Genomic DNA, 22,685 nt, shown 5'->3' on the forward strand with positions numbered 1-22,685 from the left:
CACTAGTTCAAGTCCTTCTCAGATATCACTATCAGTTTATATCAAAGAACATGCTCCCTCTATCCTTCACTTTAGTTTCTTACCCTGCTTTATTTTTTTCTTAGTACCCAACACTAAATTGAAGACAGATCATATACTTATTTGCTTATTTGTATTGCCTAACTCTCTAGCTTCAGGAAATCTGCTTAGTTTCCTGCTATACCCACCATATCTAGAACAAATTTTATCACTCAATAAGGATCTGTTGACTAAATGAACTGAGAAACTACACTGATCTGCACTTCAAGAGAAATTTAAAGGATCTGATGGTAATTTTGATCATACATAAATCGCATAACAGAATTTATTGCCTACATATGGCTCCACTCTGAAGCACAAACTTTCTCATTTGATCTCTACACAACCCATGAGGTAACAAAATTGATTCACAAAGAATAATTGTGATGGTTAATTTTACGTGTCAACTTAACTGCACCAGGAGGTGCCCAGATATATGGTCAAACATTATGCTGGTATTTCTGTGAGAATGTGTTTGGTTGATAATAATGTTTAAGTCAAAAGATTGCGTAAAAGAAGATCACAGGCCATAATGTGGGTGGGCCTCGTCTAATCAAGTAAAGACCTGTATAAAACAAAATGCTGATCCTCCCTCAAGTAAGAGGGAATTCTCCTAACAACCTTCACACTGGAACATTGGTTCTTCCTGACAGATGGCTTTCAAACTAAGACACTATCAGCTCTTTCTGATTCTACAACAGCTTTCAGCCTTTGGGCTTCAACTAGGAGATTGGTGCTATAGATTTTGGACATAGCCAGCCCCCATAGTCATGTGAGCCAATCCCTTATAATAAATCACTTTTTAAAGTGTGTGTGTGTCCCCTACTGGTTCTCTAGAGAACTCTAATACAGTAAGGAACTTTACCAAGAGCACATTGCCAGAAAAAGAAGTTCAACAAAGTTCTGTTTCCAAAGTCTACACTTTAATAAACACCACTCATGGGATATAATAAGGAAACAAATTTCATTCTTCCCCTGACTCTAAAGAAAGATTTTTCCCTTGTCCCTGGATGAAGTCTTTGTCGAGTCCCATAAATTTTTCCCTTACTCTTAGATAAGAAAAAGTCCTGTGAACAACTGTCCAGCACCAGACATTAATGCAGACTCCAAAATTGGTTCAACTAGTCATCTAGTCTTCATCTAGTCACTGCTGCTGTCTGCTGTGGTTGGGCACTTACATGGGAGAAAAGAACATATTCCCTTCTCTTTCCCCACCTATGCATGTCCCTTTTCCCCAGGTGTCTATTTTTTGGTTCTCCTGCCAGGATCAGATTGACAGAGGATACTAAGAGAACAGGGCATGTATTTGATGGCAGGTGCAGTTACCACTTAAAGTAGGGATCTCCAGTGGCCTATGCAGAGTTATGGACTCTCTCAAGGGTACTCCCCTCTGACCACTGCCATGGATGGGTCCTGCCTTTCAGGTGGCCACTATAGCTTCAACTCCTGTCTCTCTTCTAATCCCCTTATACTCTCACTGTTCCATTGCCACTTCCTTGCAACTTTCTTAGCAAAAAAACTTAAAATGGGTCCAGCCTAGCATACTGGCCATGGGAAGACACTCATTCTCTTCCAGCTCCTTTTCAAAGAGTGCTGTTACTTCCCATCACAGCTGCAAGTTCACATTTGCTTTGACTCCAGAAACAGTTCACCAGCTTGTCTTTTCAATACTCTAGGTTTCCTGAGGGTGGGCCTCAGATTCTAGTTCATTGTGTAACCAAACTTCAGAACACAAGTATCAGCATCTCCAAGTGATCTAGTAATGGGGCTCCCAGGCTTGATAAAAGAGAAGGCACAAGCACATCGAGAAGTAAAGAGGCTCACAGGACAGATTTCTCCAAAAAAAATTCTTAAGAAATCCTAACCACATTCCCTTAAACTTTCCATATCCTTGAAGTAGGTGAGGAATTCAAGAGTCCTGAAACTGGCTCTAAAATATCTACTTAGAAGTATTCACTTAGTGGTCTAGCATCTCACTTTGAAAGTGTACACTGACTGTATATCTGGGGGCCACAGTGGAAAATGAAGAGTCCCATTCCAACATCTTCTTAGAGTATACACTCTGGGTCCCTCTCCCACATCTCCTTGGACCTTACCATTTTATCACAAAGCTGTTCGATTTCCTACTTCCAGTATCTGCATCTCTGAGCCTGAGAGGAAGCTGGCAGTAGACAAGTGCTGGAAATTAATTTTTCCTGGAGTAGCCATCCACCAATGACTCACCCCCTGGATGACATAAACCTAGACGACAGCGTCCCATTGGGAATGAGCTCCTTTACCCACAACTGCAACTCAGGTCTCTTAAATGAAGCACCCAACAGTGGCCATCTTCCCTTTCCTGTCTGACTCTCCCAATAGCTTATTAGTGCTTCCTGGGCTTACCTCCTAAATAAAAGCCAAAGAACTCAAATCTTTTTCTCATAGTCTGCTCCCAGGGGAATCCAAACTCAGATACTCTTATACTCTTAATCATTCTGCTACTTTATCATTGTTTTGACACACCAAGTCCTTCCCTCCAAGTTTGTGTCCACAGCTCAGAGTAAGAGCCTTTAGGAAAGGTCACTGATGAGAGCTGTCAACTACCCACTGTGATGGCCACAGGTTCCACAGTCTAGCAAAGTGAGCACTTTTAGGTCACTGACAGTTTGATAGCATGAATACACCTGATCCCAGGGAGCCAGGCTGAGACCTGCTCTCTATTTCAGGCTGACCAAGCACTCAAAGCATGGTGATGCTTTAAGCTACTTGTGAACAGTGAACAGTGATGTTGCCTTTGAAAGAAAAATGCCAATGTTAGTAGATCCGACAGCATATCTGTCTTCCAGATCTTAATTGTCACCACGAAGGGCAACCCAGTGGGATTCATTTTCTACCTCCCTTCAGACTCAGATCAGTAGCTCTTCACTTCTGTTAACTACATAGTACAGAAGTAAATCCACCCCATGTAGCATTAACGTGTTCAAGCCAAGTCATACCAGTTTGTATCTATCTCCGGTTTCCAGCAAAAGCTAATATGTAATTATAGAGATTGTTCAGTAGAGGTAAAAATTATATGTCATGGGTACGAAGTGAGGGAACCTTGGAAAATATATGCCATAAATGTAAATGGGCAATATCAGACATCCATTCATTAATCGCTCTATATGTACTGAACACTGTGCTAGGCCACAGAGCTAAGAAAGAAAATAGCTCTGTCTGCCTTTGAGGGAATCACAGCCTGATATGAAGACAGCTCCATAAAGAGAAGCTATGATGAATGTGCTAAGTGTTGGTATGGACTTAAGAATGTCTAGCAATGGGAGCAGAAAGGAAAGAGTATGTTTGAGTGATATGGGAATTGGGAAAGTCCTCAGTGAGAAGGTAAAGCTTGAGTTGATTCTTAAAAGGGGACGGAAATTTTTCTCAACAGTTAAAAACCTAGAGAACATTCCAAGCAGAAATAGCAGCTGTACACATGCATAAAAGTAAAGAGAGCACAGGGTGATTCCCATTAGAAGTGGAGGTAACAAGGGTCAATAATGAACTGAACAGGTAGGCACAAGCAAATAAACCTTTTAAGAAAGAACTGGATAGGTTTTAAATTTCATTTTACTAGCATATTCTCATGAACATATTTAAAAACAGAATTTAATCTGCAATCAGGCAACACAATAATCAGATTGTTTCAGGAAACGGGAGGGGAGAGGAGGCACAGATTGATTACTACACAAATGGATGAGAGGCAACTTCTTTAACAAAACATCCTCATTTCCCGTTTCCCACCCACACTGAGCTTGTTTCCTCCTCCCCCCCCAGATGTTTGCCTGACTGTAATCTTGTCAAACTGCAATGCAATTCTCCCTCCAAATCTATTTCAAAAAGTGCATTTTACTAAGAAACTTTGAGTTTAGTTGTTAGCTCTGTAGTAGATGATCCAAGCAGACAAGCCTATTTGCCTTACAATATATTCTGGAGGTTTCCTAAGGAGAGCTGCTCTGTTTTCAACCACTGAAAAAACAAGGCAATTACTTTTCCTGAGAAACAAAGTCTGAAGAGCACAGGTTATCAACCAACTTAATGAAGTCGAGGTGTCAGATTTAGAAGTTTAGTTTCTATGGACAGGTAGGATAAACCCCTGCTAACCACAGTGAGGAAAATACTAATACCCCAAACCACTGTTCCAAGACCAATCTACCCACTACTAAGGATGCTCTCACTAGGCTCCATTAAAGGCCTCAAGACCATCCAGGGGGCCCTTATTCTCTTTGTTCTTCATTTGTAGACTGCACTTCCCCCTGTAAATTAGCTCATCCCCATCCAACATGTCTGTCATTTCAGATCATGATCATTCTCTTCCACTCCCTCCCATGTCAGAGAAAGGTGAAGGAATGTGCTTCTGGAAAGCAATGCAGCAAGTGTCTGAAGGCTACGAGGCCTGCTCAGCAGCTCTCAGACATCCCTGAGCTACACACAATCGCACTGCCACCCCTCCCCACTGCCCGCCCCCCTCCCCCAACCCGGGACCATCTCAGAACAGCTGGGCTCTTCCAGAAACGGTTGTGAAATGTACCGTGAAAAGAAGGGACACAGTGAAACTCCACTTAATGGCAAAGCAGCAGCTTACTAACCAGGCATCACAGTTCAGCTTGTTGGTCTTTTCATCAGTGATCACCAGTGTGTCTGCCACTTTTACAGCCAAGGAGTTAGCAACAGACACAAGCTTGTCCAGACACTACTGGAAATGGCTGGGGGGCAAAGATGAATATCCAGGCAGTTCAAAAGACTTCGGCTCCCGAGGGCATGTGCATGCTCTCCATCTATCCAAATTCCAAGCTCCCTTTTCACTCACCCCATTCCCTCCACACCAAATCCTCTTTCAACAAACTGAGCAAGCATTTCTTTAACATTCACCTTACTCAAGATGCTTAATTTATGCATTTGTTTGCTGGGCACTGAATTTTTTTAAGCCAGCTATTAATTCATTCTGATGGTGAAATTTCCATAATGTAATTCCTTGGGTAGCAAAGAAATGGCTTTTTTTTTTTTCCACTGTTACATTTTCTCCAGGTATTATTATGAGTGTTCCATTTAGTCCTGCAATTAGTCTTACATTTAACATAGGCTGACTTCACAGAGACACATTTATCACTTTCATTGCCTAATGCTATGAAAAATTCTTGGCATAGACCTGTGGCCTACAATTCTCATTCAACTTTGGTAGTTGAACAACCAAGCATATGAAGAGGGAGTCACTCCACACACATTACGCTCTTTCTTGCAACTGGTCCACATTGTTCCGTTTACACAGACATCTTTCTCTTTTCCCCATGCCACTCCCCTCTGCAAACCTCTGACCTCTGTCTAGTCATCCTCATTTGTTAGCTTAAAAATAACTTATTCAAACCTTCCCAAGCCTCCAATCCCCAAACTAAGACCAAGAATTTTTTTTGACCATTACATCCCTGATTTTAGCCATCTGACATATTCTCGGATGACCAAGTAGTAGAAGGTGAATTATAAGATGACCACATGTTCTATCACAGTTTGACTAAAAGGGTACTATCCTACCACTGAAATCATTAATAAACTCCCTCTTTCACTCTCAAAAATGTCACAAAGTGGGTGTTACAGTACACAGCCACCTTTATAATCAAATGTTGGAAGAAAAGTATATTCTGTATTCAAAGAATCTGCACTGAAGTCTGAGCTCTAGTATGTCTTTGTTGTGCGGACTTGAGCAAGTTACTTCCCCTATTTAAACTCAGTTTCCTCATCTATAAAGCAGGGTCTAAGACAATATCTCCCTCAAGGATTATCTAGGAAATAATAGAGTGAAAATTACTTTGAAAACAGGCAAATTGCTATGCAAATCATGGTTATCACTCCATCACTATAGCTGTATATATAGAGTTGTATACTGAAGTAGTTGTGAGACAAAATCTAGGAAGATATCACAGAATAATGAAAAGATTTCTCAGAATTAAAAACTTTGGTTCTTAGCCTCATTCTGTTATTAAGAGATTATAATCACATCCTTTCCCCAGGACATCCTGACCTATAAATAGACGAAAAGTTCCCTATGGGTGCTTCCAGCTCTAAAATGCCTTGATTATGCATCAGTGAGTATCTCATACTATTTCTAGATTAATTCTGACCCAAAGAGATGTTTGATTTACTTAAAATGTGATTTTTTTAAAGATTTATTTATTTTAGGGCGCCTGGGTGGCTCAGTTGGTTAAGCGACTGCCTTCGGCTCAGGTCATGATCCTGGAGTCCCTGGATCGAGTCCCGCATCGGGCTCCCTGCTCGGCAGGGAGCCTGCTTCTCCCTCTGACCCTCCCCCCTCTCATGTGCTCTCTGTCTCTCTCATTCTCTCTGTCTCAAATAAATAAATAAAAATCTTTTAAAAAAAATAAAAAATAAAAAATAAAGATTTATTTATTTTAGAGAGAAAGTGCATGTGCAAGTGGGGGGGAGGGGCCGAGGGCAAGGGAAGCAAACTCCACATTGAGCATGGAGCCCTGTATGGGGCTTGATCTCACCACCCTGAGATCATGACCTGAGCTGAAGTCAGGAGTCAGAGGCTTAACCGATTGAGCCACCCAAGCACACCTAAAATGATGTGATTTTTATAAATTTACTCAGATGTCATACTTCTGAGCACAGACCAGGGTACTCCACCTGTTAGCAGTTGTACACTCTAAGTTCAGGAACTACTCAGTTGGTGAAATTACTGATCAAGGGGTAGGTGCTGAGAGGTCGTGGAACACAAAACTATATTTATGTGATCAATAGCTGCCTTCAAAAAGATTAACAACTAAAACTCAAGGCTTTCATATCATTCTTCCTACCCTCTGACTTACTGCAAGTGTTTCCCTTCTTCTGCTAGCTCTACTCGCAGCCTGAACATAAAAAAGCAAAATCTCAAACCATACCTATTTTTTCAAGAAATGAGAAGTTTCTATTTAAGTTCCACTTCAGATTAATTCCTAATTGTCCACTAATTACAGAAAAAGCATTTGACTACTTTTGGATAATTTTAATATCGGATATCAACATATACCTGGGTGCATTTTGAGGTTCAGTCTGATGCCCGAAAATATGCAACATGCCACTAAGATTTCAGTTGAAGCAGCTTCCCTCAGTGGCATCAGATTTGGAAAAAAATATTGCTGCCTGGTTACAGGATATGTCAGGAATAAGCGGGTCACAAACCTACCTCCCCCTTTTACTCCACAGATCAACCCCAACCTAAGGCATAAGGCATATATGTCCTCCAGATCAGTATTAGGGTAGTAAAACGGATTGGATTTCACAAATCTCTGATATATGGAAGCCTTATCCTTGAACTTGTTCCTGAAAAACATCCTAGTGTCTAGAAACCAAATAACCAAAAGATGCCATCTTAAAGCCAAAAATCTACTTGAGATCCATTCCATCACCTGGAATCTGTCTTAGTCCATTCAGGCTACCATGACTAATACCACAGGCTGGGTGACTTAAAAACAGAAGAAATTTATTCTCGTAACTCTGGAGACTTGCAAATACTAGAACAAGGTGTCCATATGGTCATATTCTTCCTGATTCAGAGCCAACGTCTCCTCACTCTGTCCTTGCAGGGTGGAAGTGGTTAGAGATTTCTCTGGAGCCTCTTTTATAAGGCACTAATCCTGTTCGTGAGGGTTCCATCTTAACACCATCACCTCCGGGGTGTATGATTCCAACATACAAGTTTGAAGGGGACACAAATATTCAGACCATAGCACTCCCTCACAACACTACCTAGACTATGATCGCTAATTGTTGGCTCTCTACACCTAGAGTTTGCCCACCAGAACAGACATCCACTGGTGGCACTGGTAGTCTTTTCTATTTCCTTACCCTCTGATCATGTGCCCCCAATTACCCCTAGCGGGTCGATTTAGGTCTGCCCAGTCCCATGAAAGTTGTCAGTTCCTGCTCCTGCTGGGTGCTAATGGGTTATTGGTACGGAAATGTCTCTAATTCTATGTGCTAAAGACTTGCCTAAGGAAAAGTAGGTTCATCAATAACTTATAGATGATATATTTATATGCTTTTCTTTTCATGCTACCAAAGGATAACTGTAAATTGGCTCTAAGCATACTCAATTATATATTTGCATGCTGCCCGATGTAAATATACTCTGATGGTTTTAAGAGAATATTCTTGTGGGTAATTATCTCAACTCCTCCTTTTAGTTAAGAAGTTCTATGAATATTCTCCGTGTGCACGACCCAGACCCTAACACTCTCCATCATATATTGCATTACAGGTATCTTAATGTAGGTTTTTGGTTTTCTTTTTTTTTTAAAGAGTATGCTCAGCAATAATTAAACACATCTAAATAATGATCTTCTTTCTGGTGTTTTCATGCTTAATGCCTCAGTGCATCTCATAAACTACCATTTATTAGGTCCATTCATGCTCCAGATATGTAGACTATTACATTTGGACTAGACTTCACATTCCTGATTTAAGGATGCATAACTGAGGACCAAAAAGGAAAGGAGAATGGCCCAAGAATATAGTTAGTGGCCAGGCGAGGACCAAAATCCAACTATATGTAGTTGCAAATCCAGGAGCTTTCTGATCAGAGTGCCAGGAATATGATATGGTGTGCTGAGCGATGATGCCCTCAGCCCAGCCAGGTGATCCTCAGCAATGAGCAGCCTCACCTATTTATATCCACATGCCTATCAAATATTATCATTTCTATGCATACCATGATATAAAAGATTAGAAGTTACTGTTTTTACTCCTTTCCCCCCATAGTTTTAAGCTGCAATGTCAAAAATAGAGTGTTTTGCTCAAGATAATACAACTTATGGAATGATCTGAATTAGAGCCATTGGTTTAATCTTACCCAAAGGGTTCTTCTTTTGAGTTTATTTGTGCTTTAATTCCTATCAGCCAGAGACAAAATACGACAACTTTCCTCTACCAATTTGGGTGATGAGGCTGTAGGCCTTCAAATCCAGCTGGCAGCTGATAAAGAATCAAAATAGCACCATGCTAAAGAAGAGGGAAATGATATTTTTAATTCCAAAAGCCAGGGGCAAAGAAGAACCCTGAAGGTTCTGAGGATGGTGTGAATGATGCAAAGTGGTGACTGTTTTATTGACCTGAACTGAAAGGCTCCAGAGTAGAGTGGAGAGGAGAAAAGCATCTACAAAATCCCACAGATGTGTTTATATGATAATTAACATTTTTGGTGAATAAGAAAAAACTCATTCAAAAATACTGAGTTTGATAATTTGACCATGCCTGAGGGGGGGGAAATGTACAAGTTTATAGTCAAATCTGCTAATTATTCTTCCATTTAAAATACTGCACTCCCGGGGCGCCTGGGTGGCTCAGTCGTTAAGCGTCTGCCTTCGGCTCAGGTCATGATCCCAGGGTCCTGGGATCGAGTCCCACATCAGGCTCCCTGCTCAGCAGGAAGCCTGCTTCTCCCTCGCCCACTCCCCCTGCTTGTGTTCCTGCTCTCCCTGTCTCTGTCTCTGTCAAATAAATAAATAAAATCTTTAAAAAAATAAAATAAAATACTGCACTCCTTCTGGCTTAATAATTAGAACCCTGACCACCCTGATTCATATAATCTTCACTCTAAATATATCTTATTCTCATAGAAATACAAAGATTTGGGGCACCTGGGTGGCTCAGTCAGTTAAGCATCTGACTAGATCTCAGCTTAGGTCTTGATCTCAGGGTCCTGAGTTCAAGGTCTGCATTCGGCTCCATGCTGGGCATGGAGCCTACAAAAAGAAAAGAAAAGAAAGGAAAGGGAAAGGGAAAGGAAAGAAAAGAAAAAAGAAAAACAAAGATCTTTCCATTGGAATCTTAATAATTCATACTGCTTTCCTTCACGGAGAAGATGAGTTACCATATCAGAATTTAGCACTTCATTAGAAAACGACAGAAAAGCCAACTAAACGGGATTAATCAAAACTAGGGGTAGTCCTACTTCAGGCATGGCTGGGTTTAGAAGCTCCAACAGTATTTTCTGGATCTAGTACCACTTTGTCTCCCCACACAATTCTGTGTTGGCTTCATTCTAAGACAGCTTCTCCTTGTGGTTCCCAAAGGCCACAACTGCTCCTGGTCATATCCTTCCAGATTCCTCCCCTGGCAGAAGAGTGAGACAACATAACCAGAGGCAGGCCCGGGGGGGGGGGGGGTGCAAATAATTGGATCTGCTTAAGTGACTTGTCAAACCCTCAACTAATCCTTGTGGCCAGGAAAATGCACTGCTCTAAGAGTCTCAGAGAAAGGGGATGGGTTCCAATGCTAAAGCCATATGGACTGAAAGCAAGGAGAGGTGGCTTCCAGAAGGAAACTGAGGAATGGTTACCAACAGGTAAAAAATGCTGGGTGGCAACAACAGGAGTCCAATTCTCTATTCTGGCTGTCATTTTCTGTCACCTGTCTGTAAGCTACTTTCTGCACCTATGATTCTCTTGACTCTACCTCAGGAACCACCACTGGGATATTAAGATGAATCTAACCAGGCCCCACACTCCAAAAACACAATCTTTCCTGTATCCATCTCAGTTCAAACTCAACATTGATTCTGCTGCTTCCTTTCTCCCACAAATCCTGGCTATGACTTCTGGAGTTTCTGCTGATGGGAAACAAATTTCCCTAAATCCTTATCCTCTTGAGAGAATGCTTCCTCCATTACCCAGCTATTATCAGGTCTTTTGTTCATGTCCCAAAAGTCCATTTCTCTTATTACTCTCTCAGGAGAAGTGTATTATTCCCACATGACCTACATTACATGGAAGGTGTTTGCATTCTCCAAGCTTGTACTCATACACATGACAACTCACTCCATGGTTACATAAAACCCTTTCTCGCTGTCTAACCTCATCCCCAGCCCAGACTGCATAGCTAATTGCCTCAACCATCCTTTCTAAGCTTCGGATGCCTTATATACATAATGGGGACATAATTCGACCTTCTTCACTGAGAACTGGTATGACTGAAATGAGATATTGTTCATCAGGCTCCTAGCATAATGCCTGGCTCACAGGTGTCGCATAAATACTAGCTGTTACTGCTGTCATAGGGGTGGGCTTGTGGGTAGCTGGTCACACTTTTGTATAGTATTACATTTTATACTGCTTCAACATTCTTGGAGTAAAAGAAAACACAATTTATATAAAATGGAATTACTTGAACCTGGTGACAAACCATTCACTATTCTCCTGACCAAAGACCACATCCCAACAGAAACCAAATGTAGAATACTAGTGTTTTGAGCAAGATCCTCATTTATTGACTTTCTTAGTCTTCTCAGAAAAGTGTAACACCCATTTCGCACATGACTTAAATCCCTAAAAGTGAATTTTAAGGAAAAGGCCATTAGTATTTAGGGGGTTCTTACTATGTGTCAAATACAACATAGGTTACTTTACTTAAACCTCACAACTATTTTATCAGTTATTTTCATCAACAAACATTTATTAAATAGTGCCTACATGTTAAGCTTTAAGGACACAAAGATGAAAAGGAAATGCTGTCTGTTTTCCCAGGCCAGTGAGGGAAATAGAATAAGCAAATTAGCAGTCATAGTCAACATGATAATGGCAGGACAGAGAGTGCAAGGCAGGGGACGCAGAGCAGGGGCAAAGGTAGATCGTTTAAAAGAGCTAAAAAATTTAACTTCATTTTGAAGGACAAGCAAAAACCAAGTAAAAATGATGGGAAATGACATTCAGAGGAGGACAGAACTGAGAACATACTATGTATGAGCTCTTTAACCCTCAAGTCAGAGAAGTTTGAGTAACTTCCAAGCTCATGGAATTGCAAAGTGCAGGAGACCAGTTCTAAACACAGCAGATTGAATCCAAAAATGCATACACTTGTCCATTAAGCTATTCCATAGGAAAATGACGTGGAGCACCATAAGTGGTTGGACTCAAGTACATATTTCATCGCAGCGGAAGTAGCAGGAAATAAGGCTAGAAGTAGGTGGGAACTAGATCCAGAAAAGCCAGCGTAACATGCTAAGAAGTATAAATCCCACCCTGAAGGTCAAGTAGATACACAGGACAATCTTCAGCATAGAGTCACAGGACAGACAGATAGATAGATACCCAATAGTACTCACTGCATGCCAGGCACTGCTCTGAGCACTTATGCCTCACCTAACCATGGAAACAACCCCTGGAAGTAAATATAATTATTATCTCTAATTGTAAAAGTGAGGCACAGATTGGTTATGTGACTACCTCAAGGTGGCACAGCTAGCTAAATAATAGAGCCAGGCTTCCAACCAAGCAGTCCAGCTATAGAAGCTATGCTCTTTACCATTCTGCCATCCTGCCTGCAGGTCAACCTTGGAAAATCACTCTGGTTCTGACTGTGTGCTGGATGGACTGGAAAGCAGCCAGAAGGGAAAAGACGGGGACAGTAATACCTACTGTGAAGTTAGTGTCATATCCTCCATATTCCTTAGGCAAGCAATCAAAGTCAGAGAAATTAAGAGATGTTGCCGTAGATGACACAGTATGTGTCAAAATTTTCATTTTGAGTGTCAGATGCTGAAGCCCTTATATTTACAAAGTTTGGGACTTCCTCTTGCTAATTTCAGTAATACTATTCCCAATTAACTGGGTCTAAAATAATGAGGTTTTCTTCTCTATAAATTTGGCATTCAAGTGTAATCCCACTATGTGACATGTTTAAGCATATCAGAAAATCATCCACAAATTGTCAAGCTTCCCTATCCTTGTGTCTTGCATAGTTTTTCTGTGGCTGATGGCTGTAAGAAGAGACTGCAGAACATGTCACTACTTAAAGTTGACAAGCATCATTATCACAGTGAGCAGGTCATTAGGAAAAGCATTACATCTTTTTTATGAATTGCTTTTAATATAAAATTGATCTTGAAATGCAACAAAGGTAAATGCTATAGACTTGTTTTCTTTTTCCTTCTACTCTTTAGTATCATTTGAGTGTTGATGAATGTTACCCATTTCTATTTAATACCTGACTTTATGGTAAAATTCCAACCTGAGACAGGAAATGATATACTGTGGAAGAAATGAGATATTCTCAACCCCTGGTATATGGATTCCAGCCATCTGTCTGCTTAACAAACACTATAGTTTTACAATCAACTGAAAGTCAGAACTGGCTTTCAATATAACAAAATCACGGAAAATGCCATTTCCTACTTTAAGGGTGCCATGTTGCCTCTCCAGAGATTTCCTCTGTGTGCTTAAGGGTACAGATTAAAGAGTGTGCCATAAGGGTGTCTGGGTGGCTCAGTCGTTAAGCGTCTGCCTTCAGCTTGGGTCATGATCCCAGGGTCCTGGGATGGAGACCCCTCCTCAGCCTCCCTGCTCTGCGGGAAGCCTGTTTCCCCCACTTCCCCTGCTTGTGTTCCCTCTCTCGCTGTATCTGTCAAATAAATAAATAAAATCTTAAAAAAAAAAAAAGTGTGCCATAGTAATTTCTTATTAATTGAAACCTACCCTGAACGTTTTATAACTGCTGACATAGTCACTAGCCACAGGTGATTGCTGAGCACTAGATCTCTGATCTGAGAGGTGTCAAACCTATTTTTATCTTTCCTTTGTTAAGGCAACTTTTAGAAATTTAAAGTAGCATGCATGTTTTACATTATATTTCAACTGGACAATGCTATTCTAGAGCCAGGACATCTAGTGATTTTAGAACACGCATCTGTGAATATGCATGTTTTGCGTTGTTTGGTTAAACATAAAGCAAATCCTCTTCCAAGACATTTATTACACTTTGGTTTTCTTCCCCTTAATATAGTCCCCAAAGAGATACTGTAAGTGAATATACCAACACTCAATATCCTTATCTGTGTAAAACTCCACAAATCAGCTTTCAATAGTCTAGGACACTGACTACAAACCATTTTCCAATCTCATCTAGACACAGCTCCCAAAATAGGCTATGTTTTAGGGGATATCTAGAATTCCTGTCATCTACGTGATTACTTATACAAGCTTAATAACCATTTTATGAAATTTTAATATTCAACCTATAAGAAAATATCTCATTCCTAACACACACCGAAAAGCATAAGCTAGATTTGAATAAATACTTGAATTTTTGCCTTATTCCTGCCCAGTATCTTTCAGGATGTGCCACATCGAAAAATAGTATTGTCCACAAATGAGTGCAAGTACACAGTGCAAGAGAACAGACACATGATTTCTCTGTCTTAAGTTTAAAAATGGAAAACTTACCAATTTTGGAAGAAACGATTACTGTCAAGAAGAAGAGAATTGTCACAGTTAACATGTGGCAATCAGTTATTTAAGTAGTAGAATTATGAGAGGTCCAGGGCTCAGGGGGAGAGTTACTTTACTGTGTCACTGGCAGTTCAACTCAAGAGACACTTAATAATTCTGAATTTTTTGCACTGCTTTCAAGTGACCCATAAAAGAGTTTCTCAATTTTTCTTAAAACTGGCAGGATTGGAAGCTTGGACAAAAAGTGAAGTGTCTAATTTGATTGAAGCCAGATAGAAGTGGTGATGACATGCTTGGAAAGAATGCAGTCACTCAGCTGGAAAAATTTTTAAACCCTGGATACTCCCATTCCTTCCTACCTGAAGGCCTACAAATGATCTTCACAGTGCATCAGCCAGAATTCATTTCAGAACTGCACAAAGGTTTATTTTCTACAAATAATAATGCAGCCACTTTTATTCACTTAGAATTTTATTTACAACAATATAGCAGAGACTGCTAGTGCTCATCGACAGCTGCGTCCTCCCCCTTCCCAGGCACACAGACATTCTGCTCTATTGAGTATGACTATGGATGGAGTTCTGTCCAATGCCATGTAAGCCAAAGTGATATGTGCCACTTTCAGGTCTTGTCCATAAAAACCTCCCCTACGTGACCTCTTTTTCCCCATCTGCTGATGAAAGGGTGAGGATTCCAAAAACCAGAAAGAGGTTGCAACCACAAGATGGAAAGTGAGTGGGTTCCTGACCTACTCTGTGGAGCAACACCCCCATTCACCACCCGCTCTGTGAGCAATGATGGGAGTAATAAGAATTTATTGTTTTGGGGGCGCCTGGGTAGCTCAGTTGGTTGGGCGGCTGCCTTCGGCTCAGGTCATGATCCTGGAGTCCCAGGATCGAGTCCCGCATCGGGCTCCCTGCTCGGCGGGGAGTCTGCTTCGCCCTCTGACCCTATCCCCTCTCATGTGTTCTTTCTCTCTCTCAAATAAATAAATAAATAAATAAATAAATAAATAAAAAGAATTTATTGTTTTGGATCTACTGAAATTTTGGAGCTTGTCTAGCATAGCAGGTACCACTGTTTCCTTACCTTATATAAGTAATCTCACGTGTGTTAGCCATTTTGCACTATAGTTTTCCCATTTCGGAGCAAAGAGTGAGAAGAAATTTGAAAGTGTAATTCATCTAATGACAAATGGACAAATGAGTACCAAGAGGTCACGTGACTGGTTCAGTTATCACAGGACACTATGGAAACCAGATGCCTCGGCAAATAAACATCTAGCTATAAATGATAAGATGAAGCACATGCAATACAAACAGACACTGAATTCAGTGTGACCGAGCTGAAAGAGAACTGTATTTTAAGGAGTAAGCTGTGAGTAATTATCAGCAGCGCCGAAGCACTCTGCTATGGGCATATCTAACTTTATTCCAGCATCCATGAGGCTGAGTTGAAGAAATACATCATTAAATAGAATGAGGCAAAAATACAAAACAGGCAAGCGTGAACCACAACACATATTACTGGCCAGTAGTAGTTAAGGATTCCGCCAATATCCTTGTTGCAGGAGGATCGACGTTAGCGATACCCCCGAAGTCCGTTGACATCTTCACATTCTATGGTGTTTTTCCATTTGTCCTTTGTGTCTTTAATAAAACTGAGTCAAGAGCAGTCTCTAAGGCAATAGTAAAGAAGTACCTGGGCCAGGCAGACCCAGCAGCAGTACCTGGCCTAGGCTTTTGACTAGTTAGGTCTCATAGCACATTCATCATTAAAAGAGACCAGATCCATTTAGGCTAACCTTGCCTTAAAATATGGCACCCAACCAGGTACTATAGTTTTTTGGATCTACGTACAATAAATACTCTGCACATATTCTCACTTGGTATGGGCATGTCAAGGATAGCTGGCACCATTCTATAATTGTACCAGTTGTTAAATACTTTGAAAATTTTGCAAATAATTGCTCTCCCAAACAGATCATAATCCAGAAGATGGCCTAGAGACTGACTATGATATCTTCAATAATGTTGCCTAAAGAAACATTAGGAAACATCTCTTGGTCCATTGAGAACTGTTACTTAGGAAAGAAAGATCATGTTATCCTGATTTCTGAACAGAAAGTCAATGTTCAGTAGCCTGTTTTAAAATAAAATTGATTGATACAGATTTACATGGCTCTGCTAATCTCATGAGTCATTTCAGATGTGGCAATTATGGATAACAAACATCTATGTAACTTACCGAAGTATAACCTCAAAATGCACTCAAAAGAATCAGCACTTGCCTAAGTGTCAGATTTCCACTCCTTCCGTGATGCAAGCTGGTTTAACACGTTTTCCTTATGTCCCCAGGGATGTAGTTACTATCTGCAAACTTTAAAAGGTAAGCACAGACTTTGGTAAGTGATGGAAAGTGCTTTAAGTGCATCCAAGAGACTCTTTTCACCCAGTAGAAATGCACTTGAAGGAAAAGAGTATTATTGGTTTCAAGACTACAGTACAGCTTCTGTGCCTACTTGTAGTTCTTTATCAAGCTGATGAACAGAACACCTTTTGAGAACTTACGACACAATCAGTTTCATTTTCTGGTTTCAGGCACATTTCTCAAAGGAAACATTATTGAAACTTTAAGCATAATGATCTCCTCTAGTCACAGAAACTCTTTTTTTCTCTTAGAATTAAATCAGTGTTAAAAGTGCCCTCCTCTACTTTAGGACTATAACAAATACACCCACTTCTAAATTTAGTACCAGTAAGGGTTGCGAAGCATTTGTAGGATAGTGAGTTTGCCAAAAATGTTTGAGGTTATTTTAATGCTGCTTAACACTGCAGTTGATATTCAAATACTCGGGTTAACATTACTACCAGTCTACTTTTATTACCAGTAAGAGGGCCTTTAAAATAGGTGAGCATTGGGCGCCTGGGTGGCTCAGTCGGTTAAGCGACTGCCTTCGGCTCAGGTCATGATCCTGGAGTCCCGGGATCGAGTCCCGCATCGGGCTCCCTGCTCGGCGGGGGGTCTGCTTCTCCCTCTGCCCTCTTCCCTCTCATGCTCTCTGTATCTCATTCTCTCTGTCTCAAATAAATAAATAAAATCTTTAAAAAAAAAAATAAATAAAATAGGTGAGCATTTCTGGGGGTGGAGTAGTGGGGATGGAGCGTCTTTAGCAAGCTATCTTTTTTAGTCCTCAGGAGGGAATGGCAGCGGAATGTTTGCTTTAAGTTTCTTTGCTTCTGTTTTCAAACAGAAAATAGCTGTTTCCCTTAGGAGGAGAAGTGTCTCCTTGGCAAGGGACAAATTGATTCACGTGTGCCACAGAGACCATGGTTCCAACATGATACAAACCATCTCTTCCTCAGACCTTTTGTATCAGGCATAGAGAGACTTCCAGAATGTTCCATCTGTATGCAAAGAGTAAAGCAGAGATCTGACCAAGCATCGTCTCTTTTAGCTTCTGCCCTTACAATTAAGAAACTATGAGAGGCGAGCCCTGGAGGGGGGCCTGACTGTCCCAGAAGGACCAAGATAAAGCCAACACTACAATTCCCACATTGTCCCATGTCGATTTTGTACTGATTTGAACCTGCAGGAACGGAGAAAAAAAAATGGTGACACTCCAAACTTCCAACAGGCAGTAGGAGAGAAATACTCCATTTTTATGAAATAATGTGATCCCAAGTTTATCAATGGTTCAAAGTTATATGACCATCAGAATAATTGATTCCATGCTGTTTGGGGCCACATAGTGGAATACAGATCTGAAACTCATAAATGTTTCCCAATGGTCAACCGGGGAGCCAAGACACAGTATGAAAAGATAATGTGCTACTCAACAGTACATTCTGAGAAACTATGGAAGTCTCTTGGAACATGAAGGGCAGAGTTCTGTGTTTAGTAACTTGTCATGTTCCCCATGTTGCCTTGACTTCCCATCACAAGTGCTTTCCAGATCTACACCTAGCCCTAGGTAGGACTGCTGAGTAAATAAGTGAATGAGTCTAAATAGGAGCCATTTAAAGAAGATTTTGAAATAGACGTGCAAAAAAAAAAAAAGAGAGAGAGATGCAAACATGCAAAAAAGATACCACACTTGGGCTGCCTATTGCCTCTTAAATGAGGATAAAGGATTTGATCATTTCCACTATAATTATGTTCGGTATCCATAGGACATTTGGTATTGATGGGGTATTTGGTATCAATAGGAATGAAACATAAAGTAGAATAAACGAATTTTCTGTGTACAACAGATAGTGTCTTTGAACGTAAATAAAAGGCCCATTGATGACTTTCTAAAATATTAAAATAGATATTACTCAAGCATTTACTTGACAATTTTAATTTTTCTTTGATTATCTGAATGATGGTCTAGATTCAGAGTAATTAATACACGAGGCTACAAGAGCAGAGTGGATTTGTGTCATATGAACTAGCCAATTCCCATTTCACATCAATATATATTTACTGAGCACCCAGGAAGCACAAGGTCTTCCGTCAGTGAGAAAGGCTGATACGTAAACAGCTAAATGTAACAAGGCATAATGTATTAAATACAAGCAGAAATAAGAGAAGCAGCAATTTATTCTGACTGAAAAGATCAAGGAAAAATGGGATTTGAGTGGGACTAGGAAGGGTAAACAGGGGACCCCTGGGTGGCTCAGCTAGTTAAGCATCTGCCTTCGGCTCAGGTAATGATCCCAGGGTCCTGGGATAGAGCCCCGCATCGGACTCCCTGCTCAGAGGGGAGCCTGCTACTCCCTCTCCCTCTGCCCTTCCCCCCTTACTCATGCTATCTATCTCTCCTAAATAAAATCTTTAAGGAAAAAAAAGGGGTAGACAGGAAGAAACTTTTTTTCTTCAACTGGAAGAAAAAGAGGATGGAAAAGTCTCTCCAGTATAATAAACGATCCCAAGGAGAGGGAAGGGGGCATGAGTTAGGGGGCCTGGCCTGGACAGAGAATAGTTAGTTAGTTAACTCTCAAGTGTGACTGGTAAGGTAATGGGTAAGAGATGAGGCTCGAAATAGCCAGATAGGGCCAAGCTGTCACAGGGTCTTGAGTGCCTTGCTGAAGAGTATAGACTTTATTCAATACAAAGTAGCTTCTTTAGAATAAAATTGTGTCATTCTATAGCCCACTTTTCAGGTTTATGAATATTTAAGCATGGCATTATGGCTGGGCATGTTCCTAATAAACTATCTTACCCCTGTATATTCAAACCTGTATCTCTGTGTTAACAACACTCTCTGATAACAGGCTGAACATAACTGAAAGGGATTTTGTCATCCACACCCACATCAGTCTTGTCTTTATGTTTATGATCCATGGTCAAATCATCAAATAGTCCTAAAAAAATCTGAAAGTCACATTTCTTATAGTAATTTGACCTGGTCCAATTATTTCAATATGATCCTGAAAAAACAAAAAAACAAACAAAACAAAAAACAAAAAAAACCCTTAACCACTACCAAAGGGACAGATCCCGTATCATCATCTTTAGGTGGAAAATTTTCAGTGGCTCTCACTGCTACAGGTGCAGTTCACATCTGTTGAAAGATTCTTCCTATTGACAGAGTTTGATCCTGAGCTTCCTCTAACCTACCTGCTTCCTGATTTCATAAATGAATCACGTGTAGGGTCAAGTTTCAAATCCCTCTTCGAAATGTTATGAAATTGCTCTATAACCAGAGGTGCACTCTCAAAAATATTCAGAACCTTTATCTATTTATCACTACGAATGTGTTTTTACAAATGGACCTGGCTCTAAATCGGTCAAACGGTGCCGTAAGGTCAATCTTACCTCTCGTCATTCTCTCCAACATTTTGTCTGTACATCTCAAGGCAGAATTTTAGACTGGGACCTTCCTGGAGTCTTCCTCCTTACGTTAACTGCTTTCAAAACTCCATCTGGAGTGCTGTGAGTACTCTTGCCAAAGGCTTTCCTATTCCCCTTGCATTTGCTTCAAAATCCCTAAACATCATCTTCTCTGAGTCACAGCCCAGCAGTTTATCAACTTCATTATCTTCAGTGGTATTGTATTAAAACAACTTCCTTTTCTCTCCTATCTCTCCCTCTCCTTTCCTCCCGTAGCATCTGAGTCTCTGAAAGCAACTCTGTGCATGTAAGATCCCTCGATTACTTATTTAACTCAGAATTTCATTTACATCTTTAGCATGCGCTGTCACATTAATCTGTCTATATCAAGCCTTCTCTGGCCTTCTGTTAACTCACTTTCTGGGTTTTTCTTGTACAATTTATCCAGCCTCCCATCAAGCAGAATTTCTGGGAAGCAGCACTTCCGCAAACGCACCTCGATGCAAACACACTCATAAAAAATTACTTCAGAGAACTAGAGGATTCAAAGGTGCCTCAGAATAGACATGCAGCTATATTCCAGGAACTTCTACAGTGAAGTGAATTTTACTGTCATGATTTTCTTCAAAAGTCGGTCAATCCATTAACAAAGCAGACTCCATACTAACGTCTATTTGCATATCTACCTTCCTGAGAGGAGGAGGCATCCTCAGCTGGGGGCAAAGCTTGAGTGGCCTAAGTGCCTCTGTGTCCCAATGCAGATTTTGCTTTGTTGCAGAATCTTCCAATAATCTTCTAGATACACAAGTGTATGCTCTATTAGAAAGGAATCTTAATGTGTTCATTCATCAGGAAACTTCCAAGCACTACACCATGCTTAGCTCTGTGCTAATGCTGGTTAAACCTAGATCTGCAGTAATGAGCTACAGGAAGCAGGTAAGTCAATGGTCAGCTGCAGCATGGGATTACAGGGACTGGAGCAGGGTTTGGAGTGTCTTGGAGCACAGAGAAGGAGTGCTCACCCAGCCTGAGATCAGGGAGGGCTTCCTGGAATCGAAAGGTAATTAAAAAATGGAGGTACACTGCCATAAATTGCAAAGTCATGAAAGAGCCCCCACACATGGTTTGAAAATAACTACTCTTTCCTTGTCCAGTTTAACATATTTCTCTAGACATCAAGAAAACACTGAGGCGGGCGCTTCTCCCTCTCCCACTCCCCCTGCTTGTGTTCCCTCTCTCGCTGTGTCTCTCTCTGTCAAATAAATAAATAAAAATCTTAAAAAAAAAAAAAAAGAAAGAAAGAAAACACTGAGGGGACACTAGGAGCGTGATATCACCATCTTCTGAAATGCTGGAGGATTTTGAGCAAGGGCATCACAGTAGGTTTAGAACAGACCCTAGATCAGGAGATCCACACTAAAGAGAGTTGCAGCCAGGGAACTGATAGTGAGATGATGAGCTAATAAATCCCCCGGGGCTAATCCTTAGCTCTGAGTTTTTACTTAAAGAATTCAAACAGGAGTCCATCAAAATCCTAGAGGAGAACACAGGCAGCAACCTCTTCGACCTCAGCCACAGCAACTTCTTCCTAGAAACATCGCCAAAGGCAAGGGAAGCAAGGCCAAAAATGAACTATTGGGACTTCATCAAGATAAAAAGCTTTTGCACAGCAAAGGAAACAGTCAACAAAACCAAAAGACAACCGACAGAATGGGAGAAGATATTTGCAAATGACTTATCAGATAAAGGGCTAGTATCCAAAATCTAAAAAGAACTCATCAAACTCAACACCCAAAGAACGAATGATCCAATCAAGAAATGGGCAGAACTGGGCGCCTGGGTGGCTCAGTCGTTAAGCGTCTGCCTTCTGCTCAGGTCATGATCCCAGGATCCTGGGATCGAGCCCAGCGTCGGGCTCCCTGTTTGGCAAGAAGCCTGCTTCTCTCACCCCCGCTCCCCTGCTTATGTTCCCTCTCTCGCTGTGTCTCTCTGTCAAATAAATGAATAAAATCTTAAAGAAAAAAAAAAAGAAATGGGCAGAAGACATGAACAGACATTTTTCCAAAGAAGACATCCAAATGGCCAACAGACACATGAAAAAGTGCTCAACATCGCTCGGCATCAGGGAAATCCAAATCAAAACCTCAATGAGATACCACCTCACACCAGTCAGAATGGCTAAAATTAACAAGTCAGGAAATGACAGATGTTGGCGAGGATGCGGAGAAAGGGGAACCCTCCAACACTGTTGGTGGGAACGCAAACTGGTGCAGCCACTCTGGAAAACAGTATGGAGGTTCCTCAGAAAGTTGAAAATAGAGCTACCCTATGACCCAGCAATTGCACTACTGGGTATTTACCCCAAAGATACAAATGTAGTGATCTGAAGGGGTACGTGCACCCCGATGTTTATAGTAGCAATGTCCACAATAGCCAAACTACGGTAAGAGCCAAGATGTCCATCAACAGATGAATGGATAAAGAAGATGTGGTGGGTGTGTGTGTGTGTGTGTGTGTGTGTGTGTGTGTGTATAAAATGGAATATTATGCAGCCATAAAAAAAAAAAAAAAAAAAAA

At 40.9% G+C, this 22,685-nt stretch overlaps 1 protein-coding gene across 3 annotated transcripts in view; it reads right to left on the bottom strand.

The window, feature by feature from the left end:
• The window catches only part of NELL1 (neural EGFL like 1), an 805,269-nt gene that overhangs the window by 288,064 nt on the left and 494,520 nt on the right, over positions 1-22,685 (bottom strand). The gene's annotated exons all lie outside the window — the stretch shown is intronic.

Source organism: Neomonachus schauinslandi, chromosome 11, assembly GCF_002201575.2.
Source record: "Neomonachus schauinslandi chromosome 11, ASM220157v2, whole genome shotgun sequence".
Classification (NCBI taxonomy): domain Eukaryota; kingdom Metazoa; phylum Chordata; class Mammalia; order Carnivora; family Phocidae; genus Neomonachus; species Neomonachus schauinslandi.